The sequence below is a fragment of the Lepisosteus platostomus genome, chromosome 19 (assembly GCF_059453375.1).
Source record: "Lepisosteus platostomus isolate fLepPlt1 chromosome 19, fLepPlt1.hap1, whole genome shotgun sequence".
Taxonomy (NCBI): Eukaryota; Metazoa; Chordata; class Actinopteri; order Semionotiformes; family Lepisosteidae; genus Lepisosteus; species Lepisosteus platostomus.
In genome coordinates, this window is record NC_142629.1 from 16865499 (window position 1) to 16890000 (window position 24502).

General features: G+C 40.0%; 1 protein-coding gene and 1 long non-coding RNA gene across 2 annotated transcripts in view; one reads left to right on the forward strand and one right to left on the reverse strand.

Annotated features, from left to right (window-relative positions):
- Positions 1–24502, reverse strand: part of nherf2 (NHERF family PDZ scaffold protein 2) — a 69395-nt gene that overhangs the window by 26589 nt on the left and 18304 nt on the right. The gene's annotated exons all lie outside the window — the stretch shown is intronic.
- On the forward strand, positions 783–4688 carry LOC148645277 (uncharacterized). The gene is made up of 3 exons (XR_015928552.1): positions 783–1142; positions 1433–1499; positions 3859–4688. It is a non-coding gene; the product is annotated as an uncharacterized LOC148645277 (long non-coding RNA).

Below are 24502 nucleotides of genomic sequence, written 5' to 3' on the forward strand. Positions count from 1 at the left end.
TATGTTGGTGGCAAGGTCACGGGGTGTTTAGCATTACTGCCTCACAGCGCTGGAGTTCAATGTTGGACCTGGGCTGCTATCTGTGTGGAGTGTGCATGTTAGTTTCCTTCCAGTGCTCCAGGTTCCTCCCACAGTCCAAAGACATGCTGGTAGGTTAATTAGCTTCTGTTCAGAATTGGCTCTGGTGTGAGAGTGTGTGTGTCCTGTCCAGGGTGTGTCCCGCCTAGTACCCGTTGCTTGCTGGGATAGGCTCTGGCGCTCCCCTGTGACCTTGAATTGGAGGAAGCGGTTAGAAAACGGATGGATGGGTAAAATTATATTTTTTAAACCTATTGACTGGCGTCCCAAGTTCCTATCACATTTGCTGAAGTACTGTGAAGCTTTCTTAGATAGCCCTGGTGTCAATTAAAAAAGAAAATTCCTCTGCCCAGTATTCAGAATTAAATTCAGTGATGATCTGCTGTTGTACTGTTGCATTGCATTTGCTGGGGAATATTTATCTTAAATAATGACACCTGCATTGAACTTTCCAGGGTCCATATAAGATCTGGGGGATTTTTCCAACAATTACTGCTCCAGAGAGAATAAGCACAGTGTGCTAAACCTAGACATCTGTCAAGTCTGAACTACCCTACTGTTTTCTTATTACTTCCAATCGGCGTGGAAAAAGCTCTTAAACACATATGTTAAAAAAGGTGCATGGGGGGTGTTTATGAGCAGCTACTCTTTTTCCGTGACTTATCTGTGTGGCTTCCATTTTGAAAAGCTTGCCAAGAGTAAGGCCTGGGAAACGCGACTTTGAAGGGTCTCCAGAGTCCCTGCTGCCTTGCTCAGACCCTCTCGCCCCCCCGCGGGACGAGGACATGTGGTGGCCACAGCCTTTGTGCCGTCTTTGCTCGACCCCTTCCTCCCACACTTTGCACCGGGGCTCCGATGGAAACCTGGAGCGGGGCCCAGAACTGCCGTCAGGAAGCAGACCTCCGCTCGCCGACAGCACTGAGGACTTCGCAAGCCGGGACCTGAAGGAAGAGCCGGGGTGCAGCCAAGGGAGCCGACATCGAGAGCTGCAGAACTCGACCCACGCCCACGAATACGCATCCACGCCACCTGGAGCGTTCAGACCTGCATGGGGTTCGCCGCAAGTACGTCGAGTCAAGGAATTATTGTGCAATTTCGCCCAAAACAAATCATGACATGAATCATCTGTTTCTTGACATAGAAAAGGCCCTGGCATGTCAAACTGTGACAATATAGAAGTGTATTTCTGTCCTGTTATCCTGTTTAAGAATAACTAGAAAAAACTATGGATACACAACTACAGTATTCTTATACAGTACAGTATAGTTACATTGAGAGGACAGCTGTTAAAGGGTTTAAAAACACTTTTCATATTAAGATGCACTTTTATAAAAATCTGTTAATTTCTCCTCAGTTACACAAGACAGCAGAAGAGAGAACATTCGTTCTGGCTGGCTTCTCTATGTGATACACCACCACAGGTAAACAGAAATGAAGTAGGACTAATTTGTTTAAAAGTCTCAGCAAGTGTCTGGATAAATTTACTGGCATCCTGTCCAGGGGTAGGCACTGCTAGCACTAAAGCACACACAAGAATGATACAGGAAACTGAATTAATTACTTCAAAACTTAATTATTAGAATATCAATAAGATCCTAAGATCAACTAGGATATTTACTGTTATTTAACTACAGGCTGCCACAATAGGAAACTGGTCTAAATCTAAGCACTTCCAAGTTAAGTTTAGTACTGTCAGTATACTCAATAACAGTTACCATCAGCAGGATATCTGCAAAAAAACACAAAAACAAAAAAAATGTTTCCACTTATGCTTTCTTCTCGGCAGTGTGTGTTTAACTATACCTGCCACAGCGTCATGCACTGAAGCATACAGAAGATATTGCCTCTGCCCTTACTTGTATGGTGGAAACCACAGGTCTTTGAAATGATCCAGTGTCTCTTGTTTATGTTGCCAGCACCCTCTTTGCTAAAGAAAAACATCTGTAACCCCCTCTTTGAATTTCTTCTTATAACAATTATAACAATAAATGCCCTTTTGGTTCTGATCTGGCATTTTAATAAAGACCCCTGTGTGCATCAGCACTTTAAGTAACGAAGCATCTCCTCTATCAGCCCTTGTTGGGGACTAAAAAAAGGTTTCTTGGGCTGTGGAGAATATACAACCATATAGGCAACATCCATACAAACAACCAACATGCACATGGTCCTTCCTGATTGAAGTCAAAATGGATATTTGTACTTTCTCTGAAGATCAAACTTTTCCCTACTTAAGGAGCGACATATAATTTATCTCCATGTCTATAAGATTACATCTGGTTTCCTGAACTGTTTTTCATTTTTAATGTTTAAAAAATGCCTCATACTAAACAGCTTCATTAGTAACAGCCCGGTTACTACAGGACAGGAGAGGAGGGATGAGGGTCACAGACTTTGCCCTGAAACGATGTAGCTCTAACACTGCAAGCTTATTGCAGCTGGAAAGTCACAGGAGTCACTGCTGCATGGTCTTGGGAAGCCAAGGATAAGCTTACTGGTTCAAGGTCACCCATCCCAGGAAACTCTGCACCACCTGTTCCTGTTTGTATACTTCCTTTGCCTCTTTATAACCTAACATTACCAAAGACAGGAGGAAAAGCAAGAGCCAAGATAAGCCAGTGTTCATGTCAACAAAACATAAATCCTTGTTGTTTTTCAGTCTTGAGAATCTGCCATAGCAGATACAAATCATAACAGACAATGTTTATTGTGTGGCTGTCCAGAACTTGTTTCATTTATCGGGGTGAGTTATTTCATTGCTAAAACACAGGGTCATGTGGGCTGTAAAATGAAATGAAGATGGCATAATTACAAGAAAAAGAATGCAACACTGGATCATTAATATTTATTTCCACATTAAAACAGGTTAGTTTAGTTAAGAGCTTGAAGTGAAAACAACAACTGCAGATGCTTCCTGTAAGCCCTTTCCATTGAACTCCTTGGACCTTTGCAAATCCTATAAAATCAGGTGGAAAAACATACTTTCACTTGGAAATTCTGATATGCTTCCCGAGTGCTAACTAGACATCCACAGTCCTTATTCCTGAATTCCAGAGCTCTTTCGTTCACTTGTTTTGAACACCATGCCCAGGTGGAAAGTATCCTGAGGTCCCCTTTTCTGCCTTACTGAATTCAATTCAGTAACACGTTTTTTTATCACTTTCTCAAGGAAACTGAGAAGGGAACAAATGATTTTTGTCTCCTGACAAGAGAGTCTGTATCACATGACAGTTCGCTGAATTGTTTCTTTTCTCTGGAGCTACCGGACTGAAGTGGGCAAACAGAGAAACCTTAAGGATACAGGATACAGGCACAGTGTTCTCAATCTCTCAGAAACAGTGCTTCAAACTTTAAATGGGTTTAATAAGCAACTGTACAGCAGGTTAGAAATTCTTACTGGAGTCATGACTAAAAAAAAAAGAAGCAAAATAAATAACTTCTCAATACAAATGTGATGATAAACAATCAATTCACCACAGCTTTTAATTTGTGACCTCTCAACGAGGCTAGTAGAAATAAAAAATATGCATGTGTGCTGTACTTAATGCATTGAGATCCTGGGTTCAAAATGCTAATGGTATAACTCCAAAATACTAAGAAACAAATGAACTAATGCCCTAAGGACTGGTCTGTCATCACTGGGGATATACTGTAAACGCTAGGCCCACTAGGAGCTTAGTCACATGTCACTAGGGCAAGAGTAACAGCTGAAATGAATGTTTAACCAAAACGTCCTTTCTGTTTTGTAACTCACCTCTGTCTACCCGCCTTTAACTTTTCAAGGCAACTGACTCTATATTGAAATACATGTGGGGGAAGAGACACACTCAATGACCTATTCCTGATCCCCAGCTTGATGGAAGAGTGTGGGGTGAAGGGCAACTTCATCATCACTTGTCAGAAAAATGAAGCAGCTATGGACCGACAGTAAGACAGGATAAAGATGGAAAAAGAGTTTACTCTTTAACAGTTCTCAACGAGTCCAAATGTGATTTTTTTTATTTTATTTTATGTGCTATGTGGTCATCCCAAAGAGTGTTTAATTTTAAGACAGTTAACAACAGAGGCCTACAGTAGCTATGTTCTAAAAAATAATCAAGACTCCTCTCCATGAGTTATTTTATTTTTTTGCAGTATTGTAGACACATTAAATGTCACAGGATTTGTTGAAACCTTACTTCTTACAAATATATGAGAAATGGAATAACTGAAGATGCAGAATGCCAGTATTTATTTCTACAAGTAGAAGTTTTTCAGAATCGTATGGCATAACATCCAGAGTCTCTCTTAATACAGGTCATCATGTACAGTAATACATTTACAGCTCTAACAGAAAGCTTTTCACCCTTCATCCAATGCCCAATTACTGCCAGCTTTAAAACAAGCAATAACAGAAAACTGTCTTTCACCTTTTTTTCAGTTAATGGGAGCTCAATCAACAGCAAATCTTGTTTTTTCTTATTTAATGATAATTAATTTAATGTATCCTTTTATTGGACTGTTAACAAAACTTATAAAGTGTAACTTTTGATATGTTCTGCTCTTTTGAATGTATAAAAGTAATGACAAACAAATGATGTTAATTAAATAAAGAATAACATTCACATGAAATACATTTAAAGTTATGATGTCTAAATCAGTGCTTCGTCTGTTGCCAAAATTTGGCAGAATCTTTGAGGTTTGTCTTAAAGTCAAATTAACATTTTTCTACACTAGCTCTGCAGTCTGGCTGCCCATTTAAATAAAATTCCTAACATAATGTCACCGGGATATCAGGTGATAAACAGCTCTTGCTTGGGTTTCTCAGATTTTGCTCAAGGTGGCTCTTAATAAGCTGTGCTTGTCTACTTCTTGCCTACTGGGCTAAGTTAATCTTCCTAAGCAGAACTTTCTCAGGCCATAAACAAGCCTGTGCATGCCAGTTACTGAGGTCTTCACTGGCTTCGCTTGCGTGTGGAAACCGAGAACAGCACAGCGGTCTTTAAACGACGCTCACTGAAGCTGTGTGATTCTGACAGTGCCACTCACATCAATTTACATCACATGAAAGTAATAAACACCCATACTGCCAAAAGATTTAGAAGAGGCTCATTGTTACTCAGATTACATCATACAAAAAAACAAGTAATAGGTTTTTTTCCATGCTGAAAAGAGAAGAAAGGAAACACAATGTTTCGCCTGTGGAGCCTGATTCGGGTGTAATAATACTTACACCCGAAATCATCCAACAGCTACATTTGATAATGTAGCCCACTGTAATTACACAGAGGTCCATGATTACAAAATAAACAGTAAGCTTGACAATAATGTGGTTCAAAATGCTTTCAATGCTACAAAGACTACATTTCCATTGAAAACACTCAACATGATTATCAAATCACACCGAACGATATTGTAATGATAAACTGTAACATAAGTACCCCATGTACAGTAGGTCCTAACTGATTACGCTGGCATTGCCAGTGAGTGGCTAATGAGAATGAGAAATGAGGAATTACTAGGCATTCCTGCCTAGCCCTGTCACAGGTAGAACCCCTCCTCCACGCTCCCCCAGTAACAATTCACACCAGTGTATTTGATATGTAAGTGAACACGCTTTAAGAAAAACAGCAGGAGTCAAACACGTCAAGCAAATGGCCAAGAGTTAAGATATACAGCAGATCAGATCAGCCTGACATCTTCATGTAACAGCAAAGTAATACAACACCCGAAAAAGCATAATTCTGAATACTACAAAATGTCCCTGTGAGACAGCAGCACTGCAGAGAATATACAGTACACCCTGTTCCTAGAGAGGGGCCAACAGTTGCTTTTTAATTTGCCACCCATGCCACCCAACCAATTGTCTTGCCCCAACCGGTCAGGAGGCCAAGGACAGCAGCTCATTCCCCAAAGCATTCTGGGGAATGTGGTCCAGACAAGAATCTCCATTATTTCTGGACTTAACTGCCCTCTCACGGCCACGTCAAGTTTGAAGACAACCCTGACATGTCATACCTGCATGTACAACTGCATCTGATCATGGGGAATACATTAGCATGAAATGAACTCTCTGCTAGACATGTGAGCATCCAGACAAATCCAGCCACCCCAGGGCAGAACGGAATGATGTGTGAACGTCATAACAAAAAGTACATGAATGGGCTGAGAAACAGGTCGTGACGTCATCACAAGACCGACGAAGCTAACATGAAGCGGACAAGCAGGACTGACGACTGTTGAGACCAAGACATAGTGGGAGGAGTCCCCAGAGAAGAAGAAGACTGCAGACTAGCGAGATGAAATCAAGATGTTTTTCTGGAACAATCAGAGTGAGTGATGATCAGGGGAAGACTCATGGGAATGTCTTCACACAGCGCTGGATTCACAAAGGCTGGAGAAGACGAGGGTTATATATATATACATGATACTATTACACAAAAGAGCTCGCTCACACGCACACACGTTCAACAGGTACACGTATTTGTGGCTGCACACAGGCAGATGAAATTGAATCTGGTCTCTGAATTATTAAACCAGGTTCCACGGACATCTGGCACGTGAACATTCTTGACGGCATAAAGCCCAAGATTTTATTATCCCCGATCCCGGCACCGCATTAATGTGCACCACTGTAAAAGCAGTGAGAAGTGCTGGAAGGCAGAAAACTCGGAAACGTTCTCAAATATTGGACAACGCATTCTCCCTCTCCACCACAATGAAAATTAGAACTACAAACTGCACATGTAAAACTGAAATCACATTTCCTTACTTTACATATTTGGGCAAATGCATTAGCGAAGAACATCCTTTTAAAACAGAACCTCTGTTCGTAAGGACATATGCCAAAGCTCTCATTTGGCTGAAGTATTGAAACTGTGTTGGATCGACCATTTCTGCTTCTTTTCTGAAATAAAACTACATCAGACTGGATGCTTTCTGAAGCTAAATTGATTTTTAGTCACTGTGATATGTCAATTGACCATTACCATTTAATACATAACAGGGACTGGAAAGATTGAAAAGCAACAGACATCTTTTCTGTATTACAAAATGCATTTCAGAAACAATTTAGTGACCATAGGTACAGTATAAGGCACTAACATGACTTTAAAAAAATCAAGCCTGCTTATATTAGAAAACCAGTGAAACCAGACTACCTAGTTTTCCTTTAAGTCGCTCTTCACATTAATTCAGCTTGTCAAGACAGCATTGTGTGTAGCAAACCACTCCCTCAGACTAAGTGGGTCGCTCAAGGTGTTGAGAAAAAAGAATGGGGACGTTCAGTACAGGCGTGTTTCCAGTGAAAGAATAACTCTTTTGTCAGAAGCCATGCCAGGATGGTCACAGTGAGCAATGCCATTTTTTTCAATCAGGTGTAGAAGTCATACCCTTAGTGTTTATATAATAATAATAATAATTGCTTACACTTATATAGTGCTTTTCTGGACATTCCACTCAAAGCGCTTTACAGGTAATGGGGATCCCCTCCACCACCACCAGTGTGTAGCCCCACCTAGATGATGCGCCGGCAGCCATAGTGCGCCAGTACACTCCCCACACACCAGCTATTAGTGGGGAGGAGAATAGAGTAATGAAACCAATTCATAGATGGGGATTATTAGGAGGCCATGATTGGTAAGGGCCAATGGGGAATTTGGCCAGGACGCCGGGGTTACACCCCTACTCTTTTCGAGAAACGCCCTGTGACATTAAGTGACATTAATATAATAGTGACATTAAGACTCCACAAGAGCAGGTACTGTATGTTAACCTAAATTAAATGCAAACCTGGTGATGCCTTATCTCTTTGGTACCTGATTCTTACATTTCAGATCCCCTGAGGTCTAGCTGTTGTGTGGTGTAGCGTTCTGAGACCAAGTGGCATCTGTGGTCTACCATATACAATCATTCTGTAAGTTGTAATTTTTGCTTGGGCAGGGGAATTTTACTGAAAGTCTTTGGGAGCCTTAGCTGTGAAAAAAAGTACTCTGTACTTCTCAGACTATGTCAGCAAGTTGAACAATTGGAACAGAGACCTGTAAGTCTTTAACATTTCAATTCGGAGCACTAGTGTCTGAAAGCACGAAATCAGAACACTATCACAAACCACAAGCCACTCCTTCAGAAATCGAGCTGTCCTGTTTGAATACTTTCTGATTGCATGCCTGTTACATAATGGTTCACCTGCTAATCAGTGAATATTATTCCAGGGGAAAATGATTTACCAATTCATTTCAGTTACATTGGATTTTGCTTGCTATAGATATAACTTTTTTTTTAGAGTTTTTAATTATTTTTGTCTTCCATAAAATTAGCTGACCAATATTGCTCAGCTCTCTTTTTTAAGGTTAAAAATAACATCATCATTAACTTCTGCAGTTTATCATAAGATCCACATTCATATACATTTTAATTCATAATTCACACTGCTTTCCTCTAATACTGGAGAGAGACATTACATTTAAAATAATGTAATTTTAAAGTAATTTTGTTTACAAAATGTAACTACAGAAATCTGTTCTGAAAGCCTGATGATGAGCTAATTTGTTTAAAAGAGTTCCTTTGTACTACTCCCAGTCTCATTTGAGGTTTTAATGACACTCCTGTGATTTCTATTCTGTAAACTACACAGTTCCCACTTTTTAAAATTCAAAGCACAGCACACTGGAAAAGTCCTGGAAACTTGTCAGTGGGAACTGGCACGGACTGCCCTGAAAGGAAAAAGGAACCATATTGAATTTATTTACATGAAAGAGAGAATCTCCAATGTAATGCCAGCCAGTTTAAAATACACATTTTAAAAAAAACTTGTTTTAAACAAACAAGAAATTGATCTTAAATTCCCTTAACCCTCCTTATGCTCTAATCAGCCAGAATTTTGCCCAACACTCTTGATGTGTAAGATTGACATGCCTGCTGTCCAAGGTTTCACTAATCCTTAAAAAACACTCAAATCCAATTGTAGGTTCACAATTATTTGGCAATCTACCTTATTTGGTTGCTGGTATCTAATGAATCTAAGGTTTGTGTTAAATTGTTATTTCTGAAAACATCCAATGGGTTGACTCTGTTAGTGCCTTGGAGGTTTCAGATCTTGCCTGCTTGTGTTGTCCTCTATTCAAGACTAAAAATATTTGGTTCTTTCAGATTGTCAGTGTAGGATCTTCCTTTTTGTTCACGAATGTTTTGTTCTGGTTATTCGGCAGAACTGAACTTTAAAACTAATGTAAAACCTTTTGTATTTCCTTTGCTCCTTTTACAGTGCTTGTTTATCCTCTTAATTTCACTTTCACTAGAATTTATGAGAGAGATTATGAACTATGCCAGAATAAAAATCATTAATATAAACGGGGAAAAACATTGGTCCTAATAGACATCCCGTGGTACTCTGTATTATATCATCCCAGTGGGAGCATTCAAACCTGATTTGTGCTCCGTTTTCTATGTATTCTCTACTTCTCAACCCAAATACTGTACATACCTTATCTTGAATGTCCACTGCCTGCAAATTGAGAGTTAATCTTATATGAAACCCTGTCAAAAGCCTGCTATCGTAAACTCTGTGTGTGTCTACTAACAGTGTGTTGACTATCCAAGGAAGCCAGGTTAGTTAAGGAAGAGCTACCTTTTCTAACAGGATGCTAACCGTTCCTATGATCTCTTTCCATATGTGTAAGGCTCTAATCTAGTTCTTATAATTGTTTCCATATCCAGACTACAATTATTTCCTTTTTATTAATGGCCACTACGTTAGCACTTTTACAGTCAATAAGCATTATCCTTGTCTGCTGCAAGAGTTTTGGTAACTGCCAATTACCATCTCACGTTTGTTTTTAAATGATAGAATGACATTAGATCCTATAAGTTTATCTTAAGTGACTCCAGTTCCTGTACCATTGTGTTCTTGAATGCTGCTTCTAATTAAGATAAGATAAGATAAGATCACTTTATTAGCCCTTTACAATTTCTCGCATTAGGAATTTGTCTCTTTGCATACCCCAGCTTGCTCTCCATGAGACACACAGACACACAGATAGAGAGAGAGAAGATTTGATCTAGAACTTTGTGTTTCCCCAGCCTGAGGAGCGCTGTTGATGTCTTCATGGGTAAATACCAAGGAAGTTAGGGTTACATTTTCATTTAATACATTAATTTCCCGTGCCATTGTCATGGTAGGGTTTATCAAAGAAAAAAGGACTTCTCTAGATTTTACCCTGCACTTGCTTTTACCGATTTGCATTTGTTTTTTATTTCAAACAAATACTATAACAAATACTATGAAAATATAAAAAATTGAGAACTTGGTACCCAAAAAACTGAAAGCTCCAACAAGATGTGTGCTGTACACTATACAGTAAGTAACAGGCGAGCCTTACTACTCCAGTATTCATACACCACTCTTGTTTTGCGAACATTAAATGTCCCGAGGGATGTCTGTTGGATCAGCACGCTGCCTTCTCCCATGTATCCTCCCATTCCCTCTGGTATTACTTCTGTCGTGAGCTGCATTGATCCATCCCAGTTAAGCAGCTGTATTTCATACCTCCATGTTTTACTACAGGTCCTGCTGCAATGGGACATAATAAGAGGCACCACAACATAAAACAACCTGGGCTTAAATTCAGCTCTCTACAATAACATCCCACACGCAAAGCAACTCTTTTACTCCCTGTGTGGGAGAGTATGGGGCTGTAGCTCTCATTACCAGGTTCAGTAAAGGTCAACAAAAGGATCTCATTATAGAGAATAAACAGGACCTGTTGCCTAGTGTTAATATTGGCTTCAGGAGCGAGGTTAGTCTAAGCGTGTTTTGAATTGTCTTGCCATCGGGTCCAAACAGTTTAGATTGCTGGCCTGGGCTTGCCTGTCTGTACAAACAATGCAAATGCTAAACAAAGGACTGATTACATATACGTCGTAATTAGCTTGTATTTTAGAAAAGAAGCTAAATTCCAAGTTGCTGTTGTTGTAAGTCATATGTATATGCACAACTCAAAGGTAACAAATGCCCATGGAAAAAAGCAAAATATAACAAAGGAGTACAGCTACAGAACACCATTTTATTTACCATTACCATTATATAAGGTACAGTACTCAGTACAGTACAGTATATGATGCTAAAGTGATTTAAAATCACAATACATGTATACTTTATACACGTGTTATGAATGATGGAAGAAATACAAGTAGGAAAAGAGAAGATTTTCATCTTTTTGTGAAATGCAAGAGTTCTGTGTCTGGGTATAACCTTTGTATTTATTCTCAGAGAGCCGATGTCCTTTGAAGGCACTAATAAAAAGAAAATAACCGACTCAAACCTTCTCCGTTTCCAAAAGCATTAATAATAATAATTAATAATTGCTTAAACTTATATAGTGCTTTTTCTGGACACTCCACTCAAAGCGCTTTACAGGTAATGGGGAATCCCCTCCACCACCACCAATGTGCAGCATCCACCTGGATTAATTAATGGATTGACCATTAATTGGGGGAATTTAAATTTGGTCTAAGTAAAAGGTTTCCCTTGCAAGTCAAAATCTTTTCAATTTAAGAAAATCCTTCATGAATTCTTGAAAACCATCACAGTGGGGGGGAATGACTGCCTGGTTGCAGCTATTATGTAGAGCATATGTTCAGAATAAACAATCATATTGTACATTATAAGTGCAAAAATTTAAATAAAGAAGTTACCACTCAAGTTACCTTCAATAAAGAAGTTTATTTAAAAGTATGCGTAAACTAGGTGGATCAAACTACATTTGTAAGGAGGATCTAAAGAAAATATATACATATACAGTATGTTAACAATAATGAACCTAGAAGAATACACAGGATAACGGGAACTATAATTTTTTTACTTTTATTTGAGGACCTACTGCAGTTCCTGCTCAGTATTAGCCCAACGTGGTGTAACACACCGTACTGGAAATGCTGCATTAAATTCATCATCCAACTGTTCCAGTGACTCTGGACCTCGGCCACCAGCAAAGTGATCCAACACTACCTGGGGCCACACAGCCCAACTGCTGTGCAGTTCATCTTCCCTTGTAGCACCCCTTCCAACCATATAACCATATGGCAAATCGTTCCCCAGGGTAATCCAGTTCATCCTGCTTATTTTCATTCCTTCTTCGTTTGTCTGTTTTTCAGTTTAAGTGCAAGAAGTACACAGGGTTGTAAAAGCCACACAAACACTGAAACGGTTCTCCCACTGAAATGCAAAGCAGAATCTAGCGCAATTAGCAAGGGGGAAACAAGACATCAGGCTAGTGGTAACCTTCAACATACCAAATACTGTATGATCAGGCTGCAAACCCTGAGAGACAACTATTTACACAATTAACAGCAATTTACACAAGAGGGTGTATGTAAGTTAAAGGGATTTGTTTCTAGTTTTACAGCCATACAAAGATGATCTTCCCAGCTTGTATATAATACCTACAGGAGAGATATTAACTGTTCCATGAGCTCACCTTTCACAAAGCATTATCCATCCATATTTAACTGCTTTATCCAATTCAGGGTCATCTGGAAGCCAGAGCCTTTCCCAGCAAGCAATGGGCACAAGACAGGATACACCCTGGACAGGACGCCAGTCCATTGCAAGACAGACAGTGATACAAACAGGCTTACACGCACACCAGGGCGAGTTTCCTCACAGGCCGATTAACCTACCAGCATCTTTGTACTGTGGGAGGAATACCAAAAATATTGTTTGAGCGTCTCAAAAAAATATAAAAACAGATAAAAAAGCAAATACAAAACTCATTGTGTTTTAGATTAATCTCGTAGAAACAACAGAAACTGAAACAATTCAGAACACTCAAGATTTCTGGGAAAACATTTTAGATAATTCAACCCACAACCGAAAGTCAGGACTGATTTCAGAACAGCATGTTGAGGGTTTCAGAGAAATTGCACTGGAACTTCGCCAAAGGTCATAACCAAGCGTTCTGTTTAAATTCGCTGGGGACGTTAACATTTCAAAATACCCTGTAATTTAAAACAGCAGGTGAAATAAGAGTACAACAACGTGTTTATAATGTACTGCGTCTACTTTGTTTACATTCTCTGTGGCTTTGCTGCTGGCAGGAATGTGTCTGTTACATACAGTAACTCACTCAGGTGAATCCAGTTATACTGTCACCTGTGTGGTTTGACAGAAAACCTTTAGGTAAAGATGTCCATCAAATTCTTCCACATGGTCTGGGGGCTAACATCTTGTAGCATTGGTAATGATCCTCAGATGCACAAATATTTGTATTTATTTGTAAATTTTGAATCATTTATTTGGACTCTGTCCTCATTGTGAGGTCTCTGAAAGAATTACATATTACTTTTTTAATGTGTGTGAGAGTAACTGCCAACATGAAGTACAGTACATAGCAAAGTTTAATAAAGTGAGTGAATGGAATCAACAAAAAGTAGCATTTTAACTTCAAGGAACACTAAAAGAAACTGGAACCAAATATTTTGTACTCCTGTATCTTTGGTATACAGCAGTTTGAAAGGATGTTTTTTAAAAGACCCCACATATCAAAATGTCATTCTAAATACTTGGCAAATTAACCTCTAACACCAACATTTGGTACTTCCTTTGGTGAAAAACTTTTGCAAAAGCATTTTGAAATTTGATCATTTTTTGCTGGTCAACTTACACCACAGAATTTTAGATGGAAAAACCCTGCAGTTCTCCTGTAATGGGATACTTCAAAGCATGTGGTTCTCCATTAAATCTCTATGATATTGATGGAAATGGGATTGAAAATCTTAATTTGCTCTCCATGTGGAAGATGTTGAAGCGCTTAAACCTTACAGCTGTTTTGCACATAAGGATTTCATATTCCAGAACATTTGCTGTAGCTTAACCACAAACCAACAAGTCAGAAGACCTTAATGTGCCACCACTGTTGTGCTGCAGATCAGCTTGCGTATTGCCAGCAGCTTCTGAAACGTGTTCACAAAGCCGAGAAGACAGTGGTCAAACAGTGCCAAAACTACAGAATGGAGCCCTTCTGTTCAAGGGATGGAAATTAATTTTCCCTGTTCTGTCCTCATACCAGAACACACACCGAAGGACTGTGAAGATAAATGTTTACAGTGAAATAAATGCTGTCGTCAACAAGCCCTAGGTTCACCTTTTCCATTCATTGCTTGGGTCAACACGTGGATATGCCTGACATGTTAGGTGAGAGGTGGAATTAAAGCCGGCTGCCAAAGGGGGAGATAGAAATGTGGTTCTTCTAGTCCTTGTCATGGCATGGTGATGTAACAACACACCAAACACCAGCAGCACTACTACCAAACTTAAACCAGGCCTATTTTTTCCTTCGTTACCAGTATTAAAGAATGGCACTCTGTTGCTCCTGTGAAGGGAGGGCACAGCAGCTCCCTCTTTGATGTTCACTTTGAGCGCAGAATTGCGATGAGATGCTGTAGAACACAAAGGCCAGCTCTAAACGATGTCATGAATTATGAAATGTGTTCTATGACTGTGCGACAGGGAGTCAGCAGGGGCCACACATCAGTCATTAGACTCCCTGGTACCCGGTACAGCCGAGCTCCTGCTTGTTTCACGCGTTGCGTCTCCTCAGCGGGCGTGGGAGGTAGCTGGGGAGAGGGTAACTACAGCCCACCCAGGGGCTCCTGCTCTAGGGGAAGGCTCCAGTGGGCCCACGTGCTCCTGAATGAGCTGGAGGCCCAAGCCGCTCACCAAGAGAGCTGTGGGGGCAAACTGCAGAGGACTGGCTGTACAAGAGATCATCGACAAGCCAAAAGGACCGCTGAGAAACAACCTGGGAAGTTTCTCAGCAGCACAAGAATTCCTACTCCTTTTTCTGAGGTTTTTCTTTTGAATGAATAAAGGGTGCCATGGCAACCATCCACGCCCGGCCTATTCTGTGTCCAGCCTGTAACTGACTTATATAAGATTCAGATTCCTCCTAAATTTCGGCCATTTGCTTCAGAATGGATATACATTATATTACATTTAAGACAGTCTTTATATTATGTCACTTCTTCTTAACAAAATCCAAATCCTCGATGCAGCATTTCCAGAACCAGGCCTCACAGTTAATCTCAATTTTGTTATTGTTCTGGAACTTCCAAAGCAACCCACTTTTCGGAAGAAGTCAGACTTAGTGGATGAACCAATTTATCAGACCGCATCTGCGAAAGCAGAGACGAGAAAAAGAATGAAGATGTTTTTCCACCTGAACAATCCTTCTTTCTGCTTCTGCTAGAGCAATCAACAGGTGCAGGCCCAACAGGGTTTTCATTCAAGATTTCTGATGTCTTTGCAAAATAATTTGCATCATCAATGCCAGGTTTTTTACTGCTTTGACAAAGGGAAGGGAATGACTGTTTTAATTGGCTTGTATGTAAAACAAGGGAGCAGCTGCTTAAGTTGGGATCTTAAATTTCAGCATTCCTCAGGTGAACTGAGGCGGAGGGCTGGGCAAGCAGTAGACATTCATTCTTCACTTCTGAGGATTTGACATGAAGCCCAGGCAACACAAGGAAATGAAAAGTCAAGCGGAATTAACAAGGACACCACAACTCTGAAAGCCTCCATCTTCATCATTTTTAACAACAGTATGTGTCAGTAACTGCTGTCAGTGAGGTAATGCTCTGTAGTTAGAGAGCAAAAAACAGAGAAAAAAATGATTTCCTGTGGGGAAGCTGCTTCAATATCACAGCTGAGCTGTAGTTTTTGTAGGTGAAGGGGCCTGTTTTCCTGTTACTAATTCATTACAGAAAGCATATCAATTGAGACTGTTTAAAGGACTGACAGACATCATGTTTTGTTTCTCCTGGCTTTAGGGGTTGGGGGGATAAGGAAGGAAGCTGAAATTGAAAATGATTTGAAGTGGACTTTGAAGACTGATACACGACAACTCCACCTGCCCGTGTCGCACAGAAGAAACTTATTCCCCCTCTGCCTGACCTTTTCTGCAAGCACATCAAAGGAGCTGAATTTATACGTTGCCAATGATCATTAAAGTTTAACAGGCAAAGCTGGGACTGACTGACCCGAAGGAATAAAAGACTGGGTCAGCCCTTGTCCTGATGGATCGACTACCGTGAGCTATATTATAAGAGTTCTGTGCAAAAGAAGATATTTTCCTGCTCTGATGGTTTAACGAAATCAGTGGAGACCTGTTTCTTTGTGTCCTTCTTGTGTTTCAGTGTGGTACAAGCATCCTGTGCTAAACTCACAGCTACAAATATTTGGAAACCCATTTCTTAATAATCATTTGCTTGTTTTAAATTAACGAAAGGAACTTAACAGCAGAAAGCCCTTCCTCGTTATCGGGGCGGTTATGTGCAGTGCTGAGCTTCTAGAACATTCTTAGAGCCCAGATGCTTTTCAGACCATCTCTGAGGCTCAATTTGTGCCCCTGAGTTTCCCAACGCACCCCTCCACATCGATCACATCCTCTTGATGATTACTACACTCACTACCTGTATAGTACTGTGTTTTATGTTAATTTTTATAATGTTCCTTTCTGGAAGAGAAAACTGAAGTACCATATCTATTTCCTGTCATATCCATTTGGCATATTTATGTTGACGTGCACAACTGTGCGACTGTAGGTATACCCCTGGGAGAGCTTTTCCCCAACACACTGAGGATAATTTAGGAACATATCTATCGTGAATATGAAGGACTGGGTGTAATTTTGCTGATCCGGGAAGAGTTTTCCAAATGTCACCGTTCATACAGGATTTACAAAGTTTCTGCGTCTTACAAACCACAAGGACTGCAGGCAGGAAATTCAACAGCAAAGTTCTGACCTACGAAATAACTGAACTGAGGTGAGTGCTTCCTCTCTTTTCCTTTTATCTTTATACAGAGATCACAGAGTCCTGTCACACACTGTATACAGACGTGGCGTGTACAAAGTGGATAAGGAAGCAAGAACCATCCCCTGAAGCCAAGCAGGACTCAGAGCTTGAAGACGCTAAGCAGATGCATGTCACAGCCACACTAATGCTTTACAATATCATGTATGTTTGGGTCTGGCTGGGTATGAAGGCTGATCTAATCTAGTCATGAGGTGGCAGCGGAGGCACGCTGATGTGGTGAAGTCTTTATCGCACTGCACGTCTTCATTGGTAGATAAATGAAAGGGGGCTGCCACAGACGGGCTCAGGAATTGGGGAACATTGCACTTAGGGTTTGTGTTTGTTATAAAAGGGGTGGCACAGCGGTGCACTGGTCAACATTGCTGTCTTGCAGTGCTGGGGCCCTGGGTTCAATTCTGGCCTTGGGATGCTGTCTTTGTGGGGTCTGTATGTTCTCCCCCTACAGTGTGTTGGTTTGTGTGGGTTTCTTCTTGGTGCTCCAGTTTCCTCCCCCAGTCTAAAGACATATTGATATCTGGGGAAACTGGCCCTGGTGTGAGTGTGCAAGTGTTTGTCTGTGTCTCTGCATGTTTATGTTCACAAACAGCTGCAAATCTGAATTTCTGTTTGCTGAAATTGCTCAAATCTGGCATTGCTGAAATTGCTCAAATATGTACGTAAATATTTATTATAATGTAATTTATAAACAGTGCAATATTTTGTCAAAACAGCCATAGTACACTATAGTATTTATGGAAATGGTAGGGGAAGCTGATATAGTTTTGCAGTGGAACACCACACACAGGAATTGTATTTCCCAGTGTACTGGATTTCCATCTGGCCAGCATTTCATTTATTTTATTTCAGAATGAAGATTTATAAATAGACAGTCTTCTGATATTTTGTGGTTTGTTCTTAAAAGTACATACTGTATAAGACAATGCACTTGGTTATTGTGGTGTTGTTTAAAGAGGTGGTGTCTCTGCTGTGTAAAACATCTGCTGATGACCTGAGTAAAAACAAAAGATCTTACAGTGGTACAGTTGAACATTTTTCACGTACAATTTGTACAAAACATGGCAAAACAGAAAGCAAAACATGCGTTCTTTCCTCTCCTCAGATGTTTACCAAGCTCTATAAAATGTCCTCAAATGCTCCAGGTCTCGTCACAAAAACAAAATACTTTCAGTTTTATCGTCCATTTGAGGTCCAACAAAGTATCAATGGGAGGAGGTTACTGTTACAGCTAGGCCAATTATTACACCACAAGTGTCACTGTCCGGAATCGAGTGGAATCTGGGCTCTGTCCTATACTGCTACAACAGAGTCTTTGTGAAGAGCTTACATACTGTAGCTGAAGGCATTCTGCCCAGGAGACAACTTATTAAATGACCTGTCAAAATCTAAGAAAGAGTTCTGTTTTTATACAGCAGTAAATATATCTAATATGCATATTATGTATTAAGTTTAGAAGGGTGCTTGATGGAATGGAATATACTGTACCTAATATTCCTACAAATACTTCTGTTAAGTAAACATGGGATTAAAAGGTGTAAGGTAGAGCTGGTATTTTTTTCTTGTCAGAGCGTCTTGCAGGCAGACCCCCTGTAAAAAGTCCTGACTTCAACCCCTTGGTATTTGAAACATCATAAAGATTCACAAGCGAGAGTAACCTCGTATTTCTTTTCAAAGCCATGTTTATTTTGGCAATAACTCTCATTTAAAAAGAATTCTGCTTAACCGTCTTGCTCCTCTTTCCACCAAAACTATTGTGCTGTGTGCTAAGATTTTTTTGACAATTTGCCTGAAAGTTTTTAGCTGGATTGAGATTTGAATTGTGGATCTCTCTGGGCTATACGCTGGCAGGAGTCTTTCACTATGGATTACTGTAATACTCATCTCTTACCCCTATATATTAAAATAACGTCTGTGTTAAAACAAAGCCAGAAGAGTCATTTTAAAAACACAACCTTCAATCCTCTGAGTAGAGGCTCAGGAAAATGGATAAACATCAGAGTTTTCCTTGAGAAAACTGCTCATAAGCAAAGCCAATATGGCTCATTCACTGTTCTTCAAGTTTCATATTTGAGTACTGATCCTTTGGGCATGAGAAATTGACTTCCTGTCTTCCTTTTGTTAAAAAAAAGGAGCAGTGCAAACTTCTTTCTGTCATTTCTACTACTTCAAAATCCCAACAAATATCCAGAAAAGTTCCAGTTACATTTAATTCTACCACTTGCATCGCAACAGCGATGTAAGAAAACTTGCACAAAAGTAACTGGTTTCTCTTAAAACTGTATTGAAGAAGTATACTGAGGTCATAAGTTTCAAATTACCTCATTAATTAAATAATATCTTTAAAGCCAAGGAACCAAAACAAAAAGCAGTATTATAATCTGCCTGAAGTCCAGTCCTTTGTAATTCAAGAATACTATAATCTGTTCCTTATGGATATAGGAATAACATACATAAAGTCTGTATAATTAAGGCAATTCTTCGACTTCTGCTTGTTACATTGTGGTAAATTGGTACATTTGTATTCAAATTACTGTCGGGACAAGAGACTGCTCTAATTATCTTTCCAGATTAATATCCGGATATCTGGAAGATGAAAGTGACCACCAGCGGCCTTTTTTGGCTGTCTGTACAGCGCATCAAAGGAGATCATGAGTATGAAATGTATCTGCTGTCTTATTTCAATACAGTATTAAAGAAGAACTGGAAATCACCCTCACCCTGTTTGTAAGAGACACAGAATCACAGTAAGAACACACAATCTGGTTCTCAAATGACTAAGAAAGGTTCCATGTGTTGCCTCATTGGACAAAATAGTTATTTTATAAAACAATCACTGTACATATCCAGTGGGTCTGAAAAGTCTACACACCCTAATTGAAATTTCAGCTTTTGTTGATGTGGACCATGGTTATCTCTGCACTATACAACCAAGAAACCTTCAGGGAACTCCTACAGGCACAGCTGACTTTAATTAGGGCTAATCAGATTCACTTCAACTGGTGCCAGGTGAAGGCAAATTACCTTTGTACATGATTTGGAATGTGTTTGGTTAAATCTGAACACAGTTACAACCTCCTTTTAGTTTTAGAAGTATTTCAATGTATTCACAGTCAAAGTGCAAAATACAGTACAAAACATATTTTAATTTGTTGAATACAGTATATTAAAAATGTAATAAGTCATTTTTTCACATTCTTTCCCTTTTCAACTTTAAATCCATCTTAGAATGGACCTATTCAAAGCTATTCAAACTATACATAGTAACATCCAATTCCCAAAATCCCCGCATAGACTCTAAGAAATAGAACATTTAGATAAATGGTGTAAATATTTCTATAGACTCAGAATATATCAATACAACAACAGCATTATTTTATGAATTCAGTGAAACTTTGAAATACATAATATAATAAGAACTTAGCTATTTCACTATTTCACACTGCTTGTAGTGTATAACTATAGTTGAAACTGTTCACATCTCATTTTATAAATGTTGCTACTAATAGATCTTTCTCGATTGGCACCAGAACATAACAGTGTTGGCTAAGTTTAAAGGGCACTTAACAGTGGCCATGCCTAGTACTGTGTATAACAGCATGCCTGTGATGACAACAGTACACGCTTACAGGAAAATCATTTAAGCCTATCTCCTTCTAGATGGTTGCTCTTTTCTAGGGCTTTAATCCGAATCTTGATCTATACTTAAGGAGTCAAAAGCAAGCATGTCACAATGATGGTAAGCTTCTCTAACTGCTTTCTTTAGCCAGCCAGTTCTAAATGGTCTTATCCAAGCATTAATCCCCTTCAACACGCCAGGCAGTGATGCCTTTCCTCTGGGGTGGACTTACCCAATAACAGCCAGCATTCCACCTTCTGCAAACCAGAAAGGCTTTGATGGAGTCATGCTCCGGTCACTTAAGACTAGAGGAGGCTGTATGTATTTGGTTCTGAGTTTTGCAGTTGTTGATTCCTTTTGCACAAGAATACTTTGCTTCACACCTCTCTCACTTAACTATTAATAAAGCAAAAAAATAACAACTAAAATGTGTCCAACACCCTGATGAAGAGGTAACTCTGAGGAACCAGCATCATCAACGCAGATCTTCCTACCTGAGATCCAAGGACTCCATGCATGATGTTACTTCTAGTTGCAAAGCTACTGTACTCTCAGCAAATGGCCGAGTCGACTTGGCTCCCTGTCTTTGCAAAAAAGTATTATTTCTTTACAATTTGGCAGCAGGGCGCACCCTAAATAACTGCTTAGTACATTCAAAGTACAAAAAGCTTGCGCAGGAAAAGGACACTCCCTGTTCTCAACGGACTCTTTCAGGAAAGGAACTCTTATTGGACTGGTAGATAACGGTTATATAAAGACCCTCATACAACAGAACCTGCCCATCTTGACTCTGTGGAAAAACACCAAGCTTGGTAGTGGCATAAAATACACCATAGAGTTTCATAAGTGAAGATGCTTTTGGATTTAACAGGATAAACATTCCCTAGAAGGCGTGATTTGAGCATGAATGCCACATTCACAATAATTTACACTGAGTAGACATCAAATCAGATGTGCCACATGCCTTTAATGTATTGAGTTAATAATATCATGATAGCATTCACTTTTTTTGATTGAATTCTAGCAAGGAATACCCCAAGCGTATGGTGAAACATTTCATCAGTCTTTAGAGTAAGAAGTTCAAAGGAATGACTGGTGCGCTATATTCTCTGGTTTTATTATTTACATTATGTTCTGAGGGTCTCACTTTGTGTATCTGGGCTCTGCCTTGCAGTACTGACAGACGCTTTAAGTTTAAAGCTTTTGTTTTGCACAGGTTCAGCAGTGAAAAATCTTTTCACTGCTTGGTGTTTAACTAAAATGGGTTATTTAAAAATAACGATAGAAACATCCTAAAAACCCGTTGTGGTTTCTTCGCTATTTTCCCTCCATTTGAAACATTCACCGAGAACGTCCTGTCACCACTACAATGTGTGTTGCCGATACTTTCATAGACAGAATCAACGCGGGCACTGGCACCCAAACCGAAAACAGCCCTCATGAGGGACTGCCATTCTCAGAACATCGTTCCACTAGTCCTTCCCTTCCCCTCAACACCCGTCTCATTCCCAGCTTCATCAAAAAAATATCTCTCAGATAAGAGCGTGAACAGCCAAATGTCTTTTTTCTTTCATCTCCTGCAGCTCATCACCTAATCTATGCCGTCTTGTCCACAGTTCCCCCAGCTGCCCACACCAACCATCCACGCCAGGCACTTCAAGCTGCACCGGGACCTGCTGAGTCACCTGGACCTGATGTACAGTACCTCACAGCTCATTTAGACACTTCGGGCTTGTCAACATGACAAGATGACACACGTATTGCATCTCTTGCAGAAAGTACCCTGCTGTTTATATCAGGTACAAGAATAAAACTGGCTGCCTATTTCAGGGAATACATTAGACCAGTGAGGATCAAAGATGTCTGCAAGACCATCATTATCCATCATGCCTCTCCAGGCTGTGATTTCTCTGACCTTTCTGTCTGTATCCTTGTATGGGCCTTCCAGGGCTCCAACTTCACAACAACATCGAAAACCATGATCATCCTGAAACAAAGATTCTACCAGCGTTCAATGAGAGATACGTTTCTTGTTAAAACCTCTCCCCTGGTTGAGGTTTGCTTTTTCCAATTCAGGGTTGCGGGGGAGCCAGAGCCTATCCCAGCAAGCAATGGGTGCAAGGCAGGACACACCCTGGACAGGACGCCAGTCCATCACAGGGCAGACAAACACGAACAGACACACACACACTCACACCAGGGCCAGTTTTCCCAGAAGACATCTGACCTGCCAGTATGTCCTTGGACTGTGGGAGGAAACCCACGCAGAATTGAACCCAGGGCCGCAGAGTTAGCAATGCTAACCACTGTGACACCCCACATTTTAGCTTTTCACCCTGAACATTTAACTCAAAGGAATTCATCCCTCTGATTTCCATGTGTTTGGAAACTTTTTCTTACTGACATGCCCATTGTCATGTGTTCCTTCTATTGTTCTCCTTTCCCTGAGCATCCCCCCAGCTCTGTCTCTCTCTCCCCCACACGCGGACAAAACGCAATGGTCAAAATCACAGCTGAGGTGTGTACAAACCTAATTATACAAATGGCTACCAAGTTTCATACTGTATGTAACCCTGTAAGGTGCTACAGATTGTAATAAGAATAATTTCACCCCCAGATCAAGCTAAACACAGCTAGTAGATGCTATTGGACTCTTGAAAAATTGGCATAGCCTGAAAAACTATCTGCCTTTTAGAAGTAGCAGTGGAATGATTAAATGCGTTCAATCTTAGTTTGTCCAACTCCTGGGACTGAAGTTTACTTTTCTTTTCATTTACACAGTCATCTAGAGACTAGAAAACTGTAAATATATTTCCATGTTAAGAATGTCTAAATATATTTGACATCAGCTAACATCAGCTAACAGTTCCCAAGAGGAATAGCAACAGCAACCTGAAAAATAAAACTCTGCCTGTGCCCTGCCGAAAGGCTGTATTCTGTACTCTTCTGCGGAAGGCAGATGAAGACTGGAAGCACTGTTAGTGGAGGACAGGGTACGTAAGAATATCCAGCGGCCCCTTTATCAGTCTTCCCCAGGCAGCCTCCTGCAGAGTCACTGTGAGGCACAGGGCCTCACTTACTGGAATAGGCAGGGTGGGGCCACTCACATTCAGAGCTGCATTCTCCAGTATGTGAAACACCAGCTTCCTGAGAACATGCCTTCATCACCATAGACCATTATGTTGCTATTCCACATGCAGCATAAGAACAACTAACTTTGTGAATCATGATCTGATTTGTGGGCACCTGCTCATTTGCGCAACTAATTTACGAGCATAATAAAATAAAATTCTGTCACTTTTAATGCTACAAAAGTTATGAAACTAGAATTAATGCCATCTTTCCTGAATACTCTTATAAAAACAGATTCTTATTTCTTTTCCCTTTGTTTCACAAATTGATGTTTCCTCTCTGGTGATGCCTACTGATCTTTAGCTGCTTTAAAGGGAATCCAAATCAATTGTATTTCTTCCTTAGAAAGAAATACTATCATGATGTCACTTGTTGGTACCTTTTTAACTCAGTGAGGAGCAGTGCACTCACTCAGATCAATCTTTCCGGTAAGACAAATTCTACTTCTGCTACCAATACAATTTGCTTTTAAATTAAAATCTCTAAACTAAACTCTTCATCCTCAGCTGAGACGAATGCACTCCTTTAAAAAAGTAGCAACTTGAGCCTGTTTGTGCCTCTTATTAAGGCAGAAGGAATGAAAGATGCATATGGAATACGGAGATTCTAAATATAACTGGTATAATGGTAATTCTGAAACTGACCTGCTCAGAATAAAACAGAATCACAGATGTTTTGTGATGTGATGTTAATTCAATTTATGATACAACATAGCAAGACACAGTAGATGCTGAAAGTACACAAGATCTCATCCTTAAGACCGAACCTAAAGAATTAATATTACTGTCTACCACAACTAAGGCATTATAATAGAAGGCTCCATGCACGTTA